The sequence below is a fragment of the Geotrypetes seraphini genome, chromosome 3 (genome assembly GCF_902459505.1).
Source record: "Geotrypetes seraphini chromosome 3, aGeoSer1.1, whole genome shotgun sequence".
Classification (NCBI taxonomy): domain Eukaryota; kingdom Metazoa; phylum Chordata; class Amphibia; order Gymnophiona; family Dermophiidae; genus Geotrypetes; species Geotrypetes seraphini.
The window spans coordinates 31,309,841-31,327,902 of NC_047086.1; the positions used below are offsets into that span (position 1 = coordinate 31,309,841).

An 18,062-nucleotide genomic window follows, 5' to 3' on the forward strand; every position below is an offset into this window, starting at 1 on the left:
CCCCATTGCCCCCCCCCCCCAGGTACATTAGCTAGATTGTGAGCCCGCAGGGACAGACAGGGAAAAATGCTTGAGTGCCTGAATAAATTCATGTAAACCGTTCTGAGCTCTTCTGGGAGAACGGTATAGAAAATTAAATAAATAAATAAAAATTCCTGAAGTACCCCACTGGAGGGTTATAGATATAGTAGAGTTAGAAAAGGTACTGAGTGGAGTGGAAAGGATAGATGGGAATCACTTGTTCACTCTTTCCAAAAATACTAGGACTGGGGGGGGGGGTCATGCGATGAAGCTATTAAGTAGTAGATTTAAAACGAACTGGAGAAAATATTTCTTCACACGACGTGTAATTAAACTCTGGAATTCGTTGCTGGAGGATGTGGTAAAATCAGTTAGCTTAGCAGGTTTTAAAAAAAAAAAGGCTTGGATAATTTCCCAAAAGAGAAATCCATAGGCCATTATTGAGATGGTTTGGGGAAATCCACTGCTTATTGCTAGGATAAGCAGCATAAAATCTGTTTTACTGGATGGGATCTAGCTGGGTACTTGGGATCTGGGTTGGCCACTGTTGGAATCAGGATACTGGGCTTGATGGACCTTCGATATGTTCCAGTGTGGTAATTCTTATATATTCTCTCGGGTCTCCTTTTATATTTAAATAGTGATAAACCAAAACTTTATAGCATAATATAGTTCAAGAAATCTAAATCTGAATACAAAAACAAACAGTTAGTGCTGAAAGTCCAAAGTCCAGTCACCCTTAGGCATTGTACCATTTTAGATAAACATAAGAACATAAGAATTGCCGCTGATGGGTCAGACCAGTAGTCCATTGTGCCCTGCATTCCGCTCCCGCGGTGGCCCTTAGGTCAAAGACCAGTGCCCTAACTGAGTCTAGCCTTACCCGCGCACGTTCTGAACAATACGGATGACAAGTCACCAGGCCACCCTTAGCACCCTAACTGGAACTCCTGGAGGGGTTTCCTTAAAGTGTACCTGCGATCTGCAGCGATGTGGCTCTGGTGCCGCATCATGGAACAGACAGGACAAAGATTGATCGGTAGATGATTCCATTGTCCCTGCACAGCCTGGAGATGTACTTGTAAGTCCTGTGCCTCGGGCAACGGCCAGATAGCACTGTCAGAATTCACGGTGGAGAAAGCAGATCTCAGGGAGCCCGAGTTTACTCTCGGATGCCATGCTGGGTGTTGGTTGGACTCCTCCTTTTACTCATTTGCTCGGTGTTACATTACATTACATTAGGGATTTCTATTCCGCCCTTACCTTGCAGTTCAAGGCGGATTACAAAAGAATTATCCAAGATGTATTACAACAAGAACTTACAAAAAAAAAAAAAAATTGGTCATTTTCAAAAAGAGTGAGAAATGGGTAAGGTTATTTGTTTGGGGTAGTTGGTTTTAGTGAGAGTTGGAGTTTGAGACTTGCGGTATTATTTCTTTTTTGAGAGTTTTCTTGAAGAGTATGGTCTTTATTTCTTTTCTAAAAGTCTTGTTACAGCAGGTTCAACACTGGAAGGTGGTGTTTCTGGATCCCCCAAGGACACCATAGCAAGGCTTTTGGGCAATAGGAGGATCCCCGCCACGGTACTAGCCTCACACCAATCACCCTGGGAGGCTGTGTGTTCCTGCTCTGATGCTTCTCCGGCTGTTGAGGGGACCTCTGATGGAGGGCCCTTCAACGTAGAGCTAGCTGGCTCGCTGTGGCTGGTTCCTCTCACTGGTTTCAAACAGACTTTCAGAGCATTTCTGGCAGGTCGGAAAAATGGGCAAGGGCTCATAGCAGTCTTGCAGTCCGGACAGTGGAACTGTCCCATTAGTTGCCCTCCCTCTAGGGCGAGGACATTTTTTCCCCTTTAGCTAGTATGCTCCTTGATCCTCCCTATCGCTGGCTTGGTTTGCACCCTTTAAGCTATAAGGCTGGAATCCAACATAATTATGTTATGTCACCAATTTCTATATCCATATATCAACTCGGTTCCACTTAGAACCCAGTGGTAGAAATGTCTACTAGATCCTCAGATGCACCACTCCACGTTCAAAAGCCTTTCATAACCAGATCCACTCTAATGGATATCTTATTTTTGATTTTGATTTTAAAGCTTGTTACTTTTTGAATTTATACTTGTTTAACATAATAAGTTATAATAAGCTAATTAATAAAGTATTCATAAGACTTATCTTATATGATTAGTGGTCTCTCCGTTCTAGGGACTTTCTGCTGCCAACATGTTTCGCTGGAGAAAGCTTTTTCAAGGCTGGGTCCCTGTACAAAAATTAACCGTATTTTAGACCAGACACACATCATCTAAAAGTTAATCTTTGCAGTCTAACCCATATTACTTACAAACCTATCAAGGAATAATGTTTTACCTAATTCTTGTACGCCATCCTCTAGTCTAGACCACTTCTTCTATGAGCATAAAGGTAATGGCAGTCGGCATTACTCCCCTTTTATCTAAATTTGTAAAATGGGACAGCTGAGTGAGGCGTACACCCCCATACGTGGTGACGTCATCACTAGCGGAGCCGATAGAGCAAATGTAACTCCATTAGTCTTGCCTTACTGAATGAAAGAGCACTCATTCACTGTAACTAAACCTATATAAACATCTCAAAAGAAAAATTAATTAAGATAAATACAAGTTTAATAGATTTTAGATCAGAGAGCCCCATTCCAATTCCTCATTTAACCCTTCTGGAGCTACCGTTTTCAATTGGTAGATCCATCTTTGTTCTTTATAGTTTAAAAACTCAATTATATTCCCTCCTACCCTGCCCTGTACATTGTCAAGAATCCTCCATCTTATATCACTGATGTTATGTTTCTGGAGCAACCAGGGTTGCACTAAGGGAGCTTTCATATTTTCTGTAGAGCAGGGCTGCCCAAGTCCGGTCCTCGAGATCTACTGGCAGATCAGGTTTTCAGGATATCCACAATGAATATGCATAAGAGAGAGATTTGCATACCAAGAAGGAAGTGCAGGCAAATCTCTCTCTTGCATATTCATTGTGGATATCCTGAAAATCTGGCCTGGCAGTAGATCTCGAGGACTGGACTTGGGCAGCCCTGCTGGAGAGAGTCTCGATTTATGCTCATTTAAATGCAAATGCATCGGGCGTTTAGTACGTCCGACAAACTTTTGTACATGGGCAAATGATAACATATATGACACTAGCTGTCTTACAGGTGGTGTTATTCTTGGCTTTAATAGAAGTCTTGATATTGATATCTATCCATTCTTCTCCTTCAATGGTGAATTGGCACCATTGACAATTTCCAGATTTCATATGAGAACCTGTACCAACCGGTTCATCCCTCTGTTGTTTGTGTTGGGTTAGAATTTGACCTAAAGATTTTCCCCTAGTAAATGTAAATCTAGGTATTTCCTCAAAACCTTTATGGAACTGGACTATATACCAATATTCTTTTATCCAACCAATAAGTGATTTTGCTGCTTCTGAATATGGTAAAGACGCAGGTCATTCTTTGATCTTCTTTTTGGATAATAGATTCTTTCAAAAGAAGTTGTCTCTGAGCAAATTTTGACCTTAAATATGCCAACTTTATAGCTTTATTCGGATATCCACGGTCCAAAAACCGACGTGTTAAATCATTGGCTGCTAATTGGAATCTCTCTTTTGTAGAGCATATTCTTCGTGCCCTCAAATACTGGCTGATGGGTAGGTTAAATTTCAACTTATAAGGGTGATAACTTGAAAAATGAAGAAAAGTGTTGCGAGCGACCGGTTTCCTATAAAGATCTGTTGTTAATTCCCTACCTTCTCTCTGGATGTGAATATCCAGAAAATCTATAGAGCTTTTACTATAGGTGATAGTGAATTTTAAATTAGAGGCCCTATTATTCAGCCAGATCATGAACTCTTTAAGTTCTTCTTCGGTGCCCAACCATATGAAGAAGATATCGTCTAGGAAACGCTTCCATATCTTAATTTTTTGATAGTATGTTGATCCATAATGCATTTGGGCTTCAAATCTACCTACATACAATGTCGCTACCGATGGAGCCAGCGTAGCTCCCATGGCTATGCCCTGAGTTTGTCTATAGAATTTCTAATCAAAACAAAAATAGCTATGGTAGATCACCCATTCTGCAAGTTTAGTCAAAAAAGTAGTGGTGATCCAGGGATGACCCTCCCTCCCTTGCAGGGCCTCAACAATCACCGACATGGCTCCCTCTTGGGGGATCAATATCTAGGCAACTTTGCCCTAAACTGCCTACCTAAACCCTAACCCAAAAGGATTGACAATCTAAACCCCCAGCATTACAAAGACCAATTCAGAACCCTGACCTAAAACAGAATAGCAGAAAATCATTGAACAAATTAATGAGGTAGATGAAGAAATTATATTGGTAACAGCTGATGTTACCACATCCTATATAATAAAGAGCTAGCCGCGCATGCGCACTCCTATTTGCGTGTTCTGTGCGGTGTAGGTCTGTTGCCGCAGGAGTGCGCATGCGCGAGTCCCCAGCCTTGTCCGCGGCTTGAGGTGTATGCGCCAGTTAGCTGCATCGGGCGACAGGAGCGGCTCTGGCAGCGGATGGCGGGAGGAGGGCTCATGGTTCTGCCGTCGCTGCCGCTCCTGTTCACAGCAGCCTGCACGTCGCCGACTCACCCCCTCCCGCAACAACCGCTACCGCTCTTGTTCTTCCCCTCCCTCCAGTCACTGCTGCTATTCCTATTTAAAACGGCCTGCTGAGGTTCGCGGCCGGCTGTAGCGAACCTCGCAGGCCGCTCTCCACGTGGTAGCACGTTACCTCTGACACGATCGCGTTAGAGGGAACATGCTACTGAGGTGAAAAGTGGCCTGCGAGGTTCGCTACAGCCAGCCGCGAACCTCAGCAGGCTGTTTTAAATAGGAATGGCAGCGGTGACTGGAGGGAGGGGAAGAGGAAAAAGAAGGGCCATGGAGCAGGCAAGAAAGGGGGCTGTTTTGGTGGGAGGGTTGTGCTGAGTGCAGATAGCGGAGAGTTGGGCCAACCTCTCCTTCCCACCGACACCAAAGAAGCTGCAGGCCCCGCTCCTTGTTGCGCTCTGAGCACTCACGATTGGCTAAAGGGTGTCGTGCCAGTGCTGCAGGTACAGGGGGATGCTTTTGTTGGAGAGGTGTGCTGGGGGGTAGACAGCTTTGCTCGGGGGAGAGGGGGAAGACACAAGGGGGTCAGGGAGAGGGAAAGGGGGCTGCTTTGGGGGAAGGGGTATGCTGGAAGCAGACAGCTTAGCTCTGGGGGGGGGGGCAGGGGAATGACACAAGGACACAGACACAAAGAATGACACACAGGGGACCATTGAGACAGACAGAAAGGAAGACATTCAGGCAGCGTCCAAGGAGAGACAGCCAGTGTCCATGGAGAGAAAAACAAATAAACATAGACAGACAGATAGCGGCCAAGGGGAGAGAGAGAAAGAAAGAAAGACAGACACACACATATATTCTAGCACCCGTTAATGTAACGGGCTTAAAGACTAGTTATGTACTAATATCCTCCAACAGTCTGCCATTGAGTTAGTATATGATCTTCTGGGTTCAACAGGAGTGATGGATAAGAAGAGGGAGTTTATTAAACAATTGGTGGAACTTGTTATACAGTGTAACTATTTTCATTTTGAACATCAGTTTTATGTACAGGTGAAGGGGGTAGCCATGGGGTCTGCAGCTGACCCATCTATAGCACGTATATACATGACCTGATTTGAAGACATGTTTGTGTATAATTCCAAATATTTCGGGGGGGTTTCCTTATGGAAATGATACATTGATGAAGATATTTTTTTTTCTGGAATGGATCTACAGATCATTTATATGAATTTATGGATGAATTAAATTCATATGATTCAAATATTAATTTAACATTTAACATTTAATAAACCTAAAGTTTCATTCCTGGATATTATGGTGGTTAAGAATCAGACATACTTAAGTGCAATCATATTCACTAAAACATCCGATAGAAATTCTTTGTTGCAGTCCCAGAGTTTCCATCCGAAACCCCTCCATCATGGAATTCCAGTAGGTCAATTCCTTTGCCTTAAAAGGATTTGTTCCAATGAACAGGAATTTAAGGTTGAAGCACAAAAACTGTATTATAAGTTTAGATAAAGTGGCAGGAGAGATTGGCTATCTCTCTTGCCGCGATAGCGATCCGAAGTGCCGCAGTTGACGACACTTTGGGATCGTTTTTGCGGCAGGGGAGATGAACCATTTCTCTTGCCGCCATCGTTGCTGGGATGGGGTGGATTCTGTTGGGCGTTTGGGACTTAGGTTTTTTTGGGGTTCATTATATGTGGTAAGTGTAGACATAGTGGTGATCAGGGAATTTAAACAGCTGAATGTAGAGGCAGGCCATTATCAAAAGAAACCTCCCTTTGGACTTTTTTTTATAATGGACATTTTCCTTGCTTCCACTTTCAACGTTTAGGGCCTTAGGCCAAAAGGGGACTTAGATGTTTTTTTTTTTATTATGCCCCTCCACGGCGCTTATTATATTCTATGGGCACCTTAGCAGATAGTACACACTAAATCGGTTAGTGTACCTTAATAAAAGGTCCCCATGGTTAACTCTGATGATAAACTCCTCCCTAGCAAGAGGATGGTTTTCAGAAGCATTCAGCAAAATCTTATTCATCCCCATCCAGAATGGATCAGATATAGATCCATCCCTAGCAGACAATATACTGTATAGACCGATTGCCAGTATACCTTTCATAACTAAACTGATCAAATTCATAGTTGCAGCCCAACTAAAAGATTACATTGCATGATGGAACCTGCTACCAGGAACTTACACAATACAGAGACCTGTGTAATAGGTTTGGTATCCAGAGCAAGAATGGCACTAAGTAAACAAGTGCTATTAGCACAATTTGATGTCTTGGCGGCATTTGACATGGTAAACCACATCCCTTTTACTAAACATAAGAACATAAGAAACGCCTTCACCGGATCAGACCAAGGTCCATCTAGTCCGGCGATCCCATTTAGGTGCTCCTTTTTGGAGACCCGGTTTTCCCGTATCCCTCAATATGATCTGCAAGAAGGTGTGCATCCAACATGTGTTTGAAACCCAGCACAGTATTTTCTGCCACCACCTCCTCCGGGAGAGCATTCCAAGCGCCCACCACTCTTTGTGTGAAACGGAACTTCCTGACATTTGTCCTGAACCTACTGCCATTCAGTTTTAGGCTATGACCTCTTGTCCGCGTCACATCTGAAAATGTCAGTAATGCTGCTTCCTGGTCAATGTGATCAAATCCCTTTAATATTTTTAAAGTCTCTATTAGATCCCCATGCAGTCTTCTCTTTTCGAGGGTGAACAGTCCCAGTTTTCCGAGGCGTTCCATGTAGCTTAAATTCTCCATGCCTTTGACTAGTTTCGTGGCTCGCCTCTGTACCCTCTCCAACAGAATTTTATCCTTCTTAAGTTATGGAGACCAGTGTTGGACACAGTATTCTAAGTGTGGTCTGACCATTGTTCTGTAAAGTGGCATTACAACATCTTCCGACCTACTCGTGATCCCCTTCTTAATCATGCCTAACATCCTATTTGCTTTCTTCGCCGCCGCCGCACATTGAGCCGATGGTTTTAGGGTTCTGTCTATCAGCACCCCCAAATCCCTTTCTTGTTCGCATTTGGCTAATGTCACCCCCGACATCTTGTATTCATGTTCTTTGTTTTTCTTTCCCAGATGCATCACCTTGCATTTGTCTATGTTAAAACTCATCTGCCACTTTATCGCCCACGTTTCCAGCTGATTTAGATCTTTCTGAAGATCCTCACAGTCCCTCTGAGAGCCAACCGCCCGACATAGTTTTGTATCATCCGCAAACTTGATTATATTACAAGTTGTTTCCTCTTCCAGGTCATTTATAAAAATATTAAACAAAATGGGACCAAGAACCGAGCCCTGGGGCACGCCGCTGGTCACCTTTTCCCATTCCGAGAATTTCCCATTTATGGTTACCCTCTGCGTTCTGTTCTCTAACCAATTTCCGATCTATCCGTGCACTTCTCCTCCTATTCCATGATTTAATAGTTTACTCATAAGCCTTGCATGCGGAACCTTGTCAAACGCTTTTTGGAAGTCCAAGTAAATTATGTCCACTGGATCTCCACTATCTATTTGCTTGTTAACCTTCTCAAAAAATTGAAGAAAATTTGTCAAACATGACCTCCCTTTCCTGAAGCCGTGTTGACTATCTCTCATTAGGTTGTGCTTATCCAAGTGTTTTACAATGCGGTCCTTAATTAGTGTTTCGATTATCTTCCCAGGAACCGATGTGAGACTCACCAGTCTGTAGTTTCCTGGTTCACCTCTTGATCCTTTTTTGAAAATTGGGATGACATTTGCTATCCTCCAGTCGTCTGGTACTTGCTCGGTTCTAATTGACATGTTAGCTAAAGATTGTAGTAGTTCCCCAATTTCTATCTTAAGTTCCTTTAAAACTCTCGGGTGAATCCCATCCGGTCCAGGGGATTTATCACTTTTTAGTTTGTCAATCTGAAAGTAAATCTGATCCAACTCCACATTTATTGATGTTAGGCTCTCCTCTATGCCTCCGGTGAATACCCTCCCAGTGTCTGGCATTGTTGTAATGTTGCATTGTCTGGCATTGTTGCAAAGAATGAATTTAACCTATCAGCAACCTGTTTGTCTTCTTTGATTGACCCTATCATTCCTTGGTCGTTGAGAGGGCCCACAGTTTCTCTTGCTGGTTTGTCTGATCTAGGATTCACTGGACATGTCTTACTGGACATGTCTTACAATGGTTTTGAGGGTTCCTCACTAACAGATGATACAGAATCCTGAAGGATAAAATCTACTCCAATTACTGGACCCCACCATGCAGAGTACCCCACCAAGCAGAGTACCTCTGGACCCCACCATGCAGAGTACCTCAATGATCCCCTATCTTACCCCTACTGTATAACATCTTTGTGACCACTCTTAACTCGATTAAACTAGACCCTCGAAAGTGTCCAGAGAAGAGCGAGTAAGATAGTTAAGGGGCTAGAGGAGTTGCCGTATAGCAAAAGATTAGAGAAACTGGGCCTCTTCTCCCTCGAACAGAGGAGATTGAGAGGGGACATGATCAAAACATTCAAGGTACTGAAGGGAATAGACTTAGTAGATAAGGACAGGTTGTTCACCCTCTCCAAGGTAGGGAGAACAAGAAGGCACTCTCTAAAATTAAAAGGGGATAGATTCCATACGAACATAAGGAAGTTCTTCTTCACCCAGAGAGTGGTAGAAAATTGGAACGCTCTTCCGGAGGCTGTTATAGAGGAAAACACTCTCCAGGGATTCAAGACGAGTTAGACAAGTTCCTGCTGAACCAGAACGTACGCAGGTAGGGCTAGTCTCATTTAGGGCGCTGGTCTTTGACCAGAGGGCTGCCGCGTAAGCAGACTGCTGGGCATGATGGACCACTGGTCTGACCCAGCAGCGACAATTCTTATGTTCTTATATGCAGATGACATTCTTCTGCTAATCCCCGTAGATCTAAATCAAATTAACCTAAATATAGTATGAAAATGGACAACAAAACACCATCTTAAATGTGCTACTGTACTGGTGATTTTTGCTTTTCCTCAGGACCGGGACCATGTTCTGAATGCACAACCCCAAACAAGAACAATCAATTAAGAATGAACTTCAATAATCAGAACATGTTCCAGCAATTGGTGGCTCTGTAGTTTCTTCAATCCATTCACCATTATAATATGCTACTTATCAGTACAGGAACTTTACTAATACAGATGAAAGAAAACATATAAATAAAAAGTAAAAAGCTGTATACAAGAAAAATAAAAATAAAGTCCGACCCACCCTCTAATGGAGCTTATTATCCACAGAAGTAAAGAGCTCGGAAATTATTCTTGACTAACCCAATATGTTTCTCCCTCCAGGAATGATAGCTAGCCCACCGGGCATGAAATTTAACAATCTTACCACTTAGACACTGCTAGGCGCTATTCTATAAATGGCAAGGTTAAATTGTTTCTAAGGTCATTGACCCTGGTATATGATCACTACCAGGAGATTTTAATGATAGGCTTCCAGGACTGTTCTTCAAATAACACACCAGAAATTGTTTAAGCAATTTCACTGGTTTAAGTATCAAAAAGAACAGATGTGGAGATTCTGATACTATATTCAGGTGAAGTGATCCTATCATTATATCTAATTGGCATAATCAATGAAGTGTTTTATTCCTACAGCGCCAATTGATGAAGCTTATAAGTAATGAGTAATGGGTTAAAGCACATCCTAGCAGTTAATACCCTATTGGGAGCCCCTGAGCGTGGGGTTCCCATAACAAAGCTAAAGACCATTAATCTAATAAGAAATAATTAATGACCTGAAAATGTCTAACAGAAAACTCATCGTTGTGGTGATTATGCCGAATACGACAGAATGGTAGAAATGAGCTGAAAATAATGAATTGTTAATGTCCTTTTTTAGAGAAAGGTTAGACTGCTGAGACAATGAGTTTTCCCCATTGATACTCTCTCTTCGGAAGATCTCATTCCGTCAGTCAGAAAACAGCATTCTAATTTGACTCCTAAAGTTTGCAATTTAGAAAGTTTGTCACCTAACAATAACAAATGGCCCAGAAATGTGGGTTTTCTTTTTTTTTTTTGTACTGCATATGATATAGGGGTGCATAGGCTAGATATTTTCATTTTGTTTAGGTTGTTTAACAAATTCTTTTTTAAAAAAAATTCTCTTTTCAGGGGGTTACAAATCTAAAGAAAATTTGGCCTAATTTGGGATTAAAAAGAGACATATTTAAAGACCATATAATCATTATAACACAAGTCACAAATGTACATCCACTCGTCTTAAATAAGCATTGATCCCATTGAAACTATTTTGATATCTGTCCTTTATATTGTTTTTAGCAAATGGTTTATACTAGAAACATAGAAAAATGAAGGCAGATAAAGACCATATGACCTGCCCAACCATGCCATCTATTATCTCCTCCTCTCCCTTAGATACAGTCTTCATCTCCACCACCTCCACCGAGATGCTGTTCCACGCATTCACTACCCTTTCCATGGAAAAGTATTTTCTGGGGTTACTTCTGAATCTATTCCTTTTCATCTTCATCTTATGCCCCCTCATTCCAGAGTTCTCTTTCAATTGAAAGAGACTTGCCTCATGCCCATTTATTCCACATAGGTATTTAAATGTCTCTATCAAGAGTGACCCAGGAATGAACCTCAAGCAATTGAAAGAAGCCGTGGAAAACAGGGAAGCATGGCCTACAGAGTATCCAAGGGTCGGACATGACTGAATGGATAGAAGAAGTATCATATCTCCCCTTTCCGCCAAAGTGTACATATTGAATCTTTAAGTCTGTCCCTGTATGCCTTGTGATAAAGCCCACCAACCATTTTAGTAGCCTTCCTCTGGATGAACTCCATCCAGTTTAAATCTTTTTGAAGGTGAAGTCTCCAGATTTGTATACAATATTTCTAATGAGTTCTCACCAGAGTCTTATACGCACTACAAAAATTCATGACTATCTAGGTTCCTTCCGAACATCTACTGTATTCATGTGCTGGCTAGCACCAAATGTCTAGCACCAAAAGTCTTAATCCCTGAAAAAGTCTTAACACCACCAGTACCTCCTTCTTCCCATATTCTTCCTGACTCCCTGAACCTACCTGATCTACTCTTTACTTTCTCTGGAAATGACCAGAGATCTTCTTTTGTAACCCACCTTCTATAACTCTTTTGTAATATGCCTTGAACCTCAAGGTAATGGCAAAATAGAAGTCTCTAATGTCATGTAATGTATATTCAGGCGTGAACTAATTTTATAAGACTCTCTTTTATGCATGCAAATTAGCATTTTACACACAAATGGTTTCTATAATTATCCCTTTAGGGCTGGATTCAGTAAATTGTGCGAAAAAAAAAATCATGCTTCAACGGGGACTTTATTGCACTAAAATAAACTTCAGACTCAACACAGCCTATGTTCCGGTACCTTTATGCCTTCCTCAGTAGTCAAACTGTTGATATATTCTGTTGTTTGGTGAAATACACTTGAGTGGTATGCTTACTGGTAGCTTGATTCATTTGGACATAAGACTCTCTTTGACTCATTTCATTTTTTAAGTGACACTGAATTCATATTATGGTGTTTGGGCTTTTTTTGTGTATATGACGTATCATTCTCCAAACAACAGAATATATCAATAGTTTGACTCCTGAGGAGAGATCCTCTAAGCTAATAGTGTCATTGTTGTATGTTATCATATGTTGGGGTTGCTTGCTGGTTGACAGTTCATTCGTTATGTAGGTGTGATTGAATGTGATCAGATAGTTATCAGACCAGTGTATTGGTTGGGTAGTGAAGGCTGGGGTTTGTGTAGTGTCCTTTTGAATAATGATTAGGCCTAGGTTGTGGCCTGCAGAGTGAGTCGTCGAGGAGATCATTTGCTTGAAGCCTAGATCTGATAATGAAGTGATGAAGTCTGCTAGGGATCCGGTTACATTTGGGTAGCTTGCGAAGTTAAAGTCTCCAAGTATGATGACATGGTTGTATGTGAAGACCAGTTTCCTAAGGATGGATAGCAGGTCATCTAAGACAGTCATTGGAGAGGATGATTCTATGTATATCAAGGCAAAGGTTAGGTCTCTGTTGTGACCCACCGAGAAGGTGAGGCACTCTAGTGGTGTCTATCAATTTTGGGTTGAGGTTGGATGTAATGATGGTGGCTACACGTCCATCTCTAGTGATGGTGTGTAAGCAAGCTATTGCTTGGTATCCTAGTGGGCAAAGCATACCCAAGGTAGCTCCATCATTGTCTTTGAGCCAGATTTTGGTAATAAGGAAGATGTCCCAGTTACTGTCTGTGAGGAGGTCATTTAGTATAGTTTCTTTGTGATTTACAAACCTTGCATTTGCCAGTGCCATTCTGAGGTTATTGGGTGAGAGTGAGGGGGGGGGGGGTAGAGATAGGCTTAAGGTAACAGGGTTTGTGTGGTAAGGATTTCCTGTGGAGAAGGTGACAGAGGTCACCATATCTACCCTGGCTTGTGATGACAGGGATGGAGGAATACACGTTGGCAATGAAAGTAATTGGCATGAAATAGGAGAACACAGATTGTTGCATTGGTATTATGAAGGTAACATAGAAACATAGAAGATGACGGCAGAAAAGGGCTACAGCCCATCAAGTCTGCCCACTCTGCTTACCCACCCCCTGTCTATGCCCTAATGACCCAATTTCCTTATTTTGACCCTCGTAGGGATCCCACATGGGTATCCCATTTATTCTTAAAGTCTGACACGCTGTCTGCCTCGATCACCTGCACTGGAAGCGTGTTCCAATGATCAACCACTCTCTCTGTGAAGAAATACTTTCTGGTGTCGCCATGAAATTTTCCGCCCCTGAGTTTGAGCGGGTGCCCTCTTGTGGCCGAGGGTCCCTTGAGAAAGAAAATATCATCTTCCACTTCGATACGTCCCGTGAGGTACTTAAATGTTTCGATCATGTCTCCCCTCTCCCTACGTTCCTCGAGAGTGTAGAGCTGCAATTTGTTCAGTCTCTCTTCGTATGAGAGACCCTTGAGCCCCGAGATCATCCTGGTGGCCGTCCGCTGAACCGATTCAATTCTGCGCACATCTTTACTGTAATGTGGCCTCCAGAATTGCACACAGTACTCCAGATGAGGACTCACCATGGCCCTGTACAACGGCATTATGACTTCATGCTTTCGGTAGTGTAACTTTGAATGACTGTGGTGGCTAGGTTTGGGATATAGAGCTTTGGTAGGATTTGGTTGGGTATCAGGTAGAGTGTGCTGGGGATGATTGGTGGATATGTCTATAAATGTAATGTGATCCTAGGGTGGGTGGGTTGAGGGGGTGGATAGACTGGATGGACCAGGGAGGCCTTTATCTGCCGTCATCTACAATGTTAAATCCCTGCAAGCATCAATTAATTTCATCTGGGTTAGTAATTTGCAGGTTCATTAGTGTGTGTGCTAACCTAAGAACAGCAGCAATGGGGAATCTATCCATAAAAGCAATTACTGCCTTAGTTCAAAGGATAAGAGCAGAAAAGAGGAAAAAAAAGGGAAGACGATGCGATTTCCAATGAACTCGCCAACCACAGTACTTTAGGAAAGATACTTGTAGCCTAAAGGTACATTTATATTGTGGTTTCATTGGAGCTTCAGGACAGAATTCATTTTGCAATGTATGGATGCGGAATTTCCAAATGCCAATCATCCTGCCACCTTTAAACCGTTCGGGATTTGTCCCACTGTCATTTGTATGACATATGCCATTCATTTCTGAGAAAGTTAAATGACAAAATCTCACGTTTGACTCTCTTGTAATTGGTATTCTGCTGCTCAGGGAATCGCACTTATCTCAGGTAGATTATACTTATGAAAGAGGTTGGAGGTTATGCATTGTACAAAGGGAGAGAAAAAATGAACAGAAACCGCGTTTCCTCCATGGAATCAAGCAATGCACTTCTCTCCCTTCTTTATATACTGCTGTGCTGTGGTAGATGCTTCTGGTATATATGCGAGATATGATTTAAAGCCAAAATAATTTTTTGAAAAAATGTATTGATAACTTTGTTATTCATATTTTCCCAGCAGCACTTAACCAGACTTACCCCCCTCTTTTGCTAACCGGTTAGCCTGCGCACCCATAGACTAACATTTGTTTGTCTACCTCTTCTCCCTTTGTTTTCCCTACATGAAACAGCATTTTTGTCCAGTGGGTCTTTCATAATTAGATTGCAAGCTCTTGTGTGTTTGAATGTACGGAGCTGCGTGCGTCTCATAGCCCTATAGAAGTAATAAATAGTAGTCGTCGTAGTCGTGCTGTTCATGATGATACTAACCAACGTCTTCTCAGGTGTACCAATTTGGTCGGTTTGAATTTGTTTTGGGGTGGGACCCTGTCTTCTGACTGAAGCTCAGTGAACACCGAGGGTTGCCTTCTCTTTCAACTCAACCCCCGACCAGGAACTCATTTCAGAGGGAAGGCTCAGGTTGGAGCGAACAGAAGGTTAGACCATTTGAAGAGGTAGGTGGGTGGGCGGAGAGGTGCCGGCGCCCCTACCAAGGCAGCACCAGGGGTGGTCTGCACCCCCCCACCTCCCCTCGCTTAGGGTTGCCAAATTTTCCTTTTGGAAAATCTGGACCCCCCTAGCCCCACCTCAGGCCCACCTAGTTATGCCCATCCTGCCCTAATTCTGCCCCAAGCCCACCCTAGCCCCGCCCCTGCTGCCTGCTCTTGTTGGGCAGGGAAGAAGTCCACGCATGCGCGGACTTCCTCCCTGCCCAACACAGAGTTTCAAAACCCGGACAAAGTGCCAGGTTTTGAAAAGCCGTCCAGAACCCGGCCATGTCCTCAAAAGGACCTCTGGACGTCTGGTAACCCGACCCTCGCTATGCCATTGCATCTGTACCCAAGACTCCACTGCAAGCCGCTCTGTAAATAAATTTCTCTTTCAGAGAGGACCATCACCTCAAGCTACCCTCCGCGGACACAGGGCCTCCTTCACCACGCCAACCAAAAACAGCATTAAGAAGAAAGAACACATCTGGGCTTTAATCAGAGTGAGTTCCTACCAATCCAGCATAATTACTAATTCAGATTTATTTTGTGGCATGATCCCTAAACTGTGAGCTAAAATTACTGTATCGCATAGTAACATAGTAAATGACGGCAGAAAAAGACCTGAACGGTACATCCAGTCTGCCCATTAGTTATATCCATTAAAAATATATAATTAAATTAACTTGTCTCTTCTTTGATATTTCTGGGCCATAGACTAAGGAGTCTGAGGAGTGTGGCGCAGTGGTTGGATCTACAGCTTCAGCACCCTGGGGTTGTGGGTTCAAACCCCGCGCTGCTCCTTGTGACCCTGGGCAAGTCACTTAATCCTCCATAGCCCCAGGTACGTTAGATAGATTGTGAGCCCACCGGGACAGAGAGGGAAAATGCTTGAGTACCTGATTGTAAAAAAAAAACCGCTTAGATAACCTTGATAGGCGGTATATAAAATCCTAATAAACTTGAAACTTGAAACTAAAGTCCACCTGGTATTGTCCTAGGTTCCAACTGCTGAACTTGCCATCTAAACAAGCCATTGTGATATCACTGATGAGACTGGCTCTTAAGCATTGGTAGGATGAGGCATTATGACATCACAATCTCAGCTCTGGAATGTTGCTACTCTTTGGGTTTCTGCCAGGTAACATAGTAAATGACGGCAGATAAAGACCTGAACGGTCCATCCAGTCTGCCCATTAGTTATACCCATTAAAAATACATGATTAAATTAACTTGTCTCTTCTTTGGTATTTCTGGGTCATAGACTGTAAAGTCCACCTGGTATTGTCCTAGGTTCCAACTGCTGAAGTTGCCATCTAAGCTCACTCCAGCCTATCCAGCCATCCTGTTGTTTGCAGGATGTCTACTGTAAACTCTGTCCAGTAATGTCCTCGTGTTCCAAATTAGTGGAGCTCCCACTGATGCCCTCCCCAGGCCATCCCTCACCGAATCACCATATATGAGACACAAACCGTAGAAGTCTGTCCAATACTGGCCTTAATTCTTTAATTTATACCATTTGTTTTTTAATTAGAGATCCTCTGCATTTATCCCACAGTTTTTTGAATTTTATCACTGTTTTCCTCTCTATCATCTGTATATTGATGTATATAAACTTACTCTGTCCTGTAGAAGAAGAATCTAGTCCTTCCTTAATGTTACATAGTAACATAGTAGATGACGGCCGATAAAGACCCGAATGGTCCATCCAGTCAGCCCAACCTGATTCGATTTAAATTTTTTCTTCTTAACTATTTCTGGGCAAGAATCCAAAGCTCTACCCCGGTACTGTGCTTGGGTTCCAAGTGCTGAAAGCTCACTCCAGCCCATCTAACCCTCCCAGCCACTGAAGCCGTCCCCAGCCCATCCTCAATCAAAAGGCCATATACAGACACAGACCATGCAAGTCTGCCCAGTACTGGCCTTAGTCCTTCAATATTTACTATTACCGTATTTTCACGTAGATAACGCGCACCCGTGTAAAACGCGCACACGGGTACAGCGCGCGGGAAACACAAATTTATGTAAAGAAATTTTTATATACCGCGCTCACGGGTATACCGCGCATGCCGCCCCAACTCTCCTCTGGCTGCCCCGACTCTCCTTTCACCCGCCCTGACTTTCCTTTCGCTGCCCCGACTCTCCGGTCACAGCCCCGACTCTCCTCTGGCTGCCCCCCCTTGAAGTCCTGTCCACCCTTGAAGGTCTGCCTGTCCCCCCTTGAATTCCTGTCCCCATCCTGAAAGCCTGATGCCCCCCCCGACGCCCGATTCATCATCCGGAAGGACCGCTCGCACCCCCACCGCTCGCACTCCCACCCCCGATGGACCGCTCGCACTCCCACCCGAAGAACCGCTCATACCCCCACAGCCTCCCCCCCTCCCCCATGGAGAAGCTGTCTACCTTGTTTCCGGATGCCAGTGCGCTACGCTGCTTCCTCTTCCGGCGGTCCCGCCCCTTCTCTGACATCAGAGAAAGAGTGGGACCGCCGGAAGAGGAAGCAGCACAGCAGGGCTCAGAGAAGGGGCAGGACCGCCGGCAAAGGAAGCAGCTGGGCTCACTGGCATCCGGAAACAAGGTAGACAGCTTCTCCATGGGGGAGGGGGGGAGGCTGTGGGGGTGCGAGCGTCTCTTCGGGTGGGAGTGCGAGCGGTGGGGGTGCGAGCGGTCCTTCCGGATGATGAATCGGGCGTCGGGCGGGGTGAGAACTATGTAAAAAAAATTTTATATAGCGCGCTCACGCGTATACCGCGCAAGGTTATGCACGGTTTGTAAAAACACGTATAATGCGCGCGTTATATGCGTGAAAATACGGTATTTTCTGATTCTAGATCTTCTGTGTTCATCCCACGCTTCTTTGAAATCTGTCACCGTTTTACTCTCCACCACCTCTCTCCAGAGCGCATTCCAGGCATCCA

The 18,062-nt window shown here is 43.6% G+C and overlaps 1 long non-coding RNA gene across 1 annotated transcript in view; it reads left to right on the forward strand.

The window, feature by feature from the left end:
- The window catches only part of LOC117357766, a 61,059-nt gene extending 45,423 nt beyond the window's left edge, over positions 1–15,636 (forward strand). The window contains exon 3 of the long non-coding RNA XR_004538855.1: positions 15,543–15,636. This is a non-coding gene — a long non-coding RNA (uncharacterized LOC117357766). The remainder of the gene's footprint in view (positions 1–15,542) is intronic.
- The last annotated feature ends 2,426 nt before the right edge of the window (positions 15,637–18,062 follow it).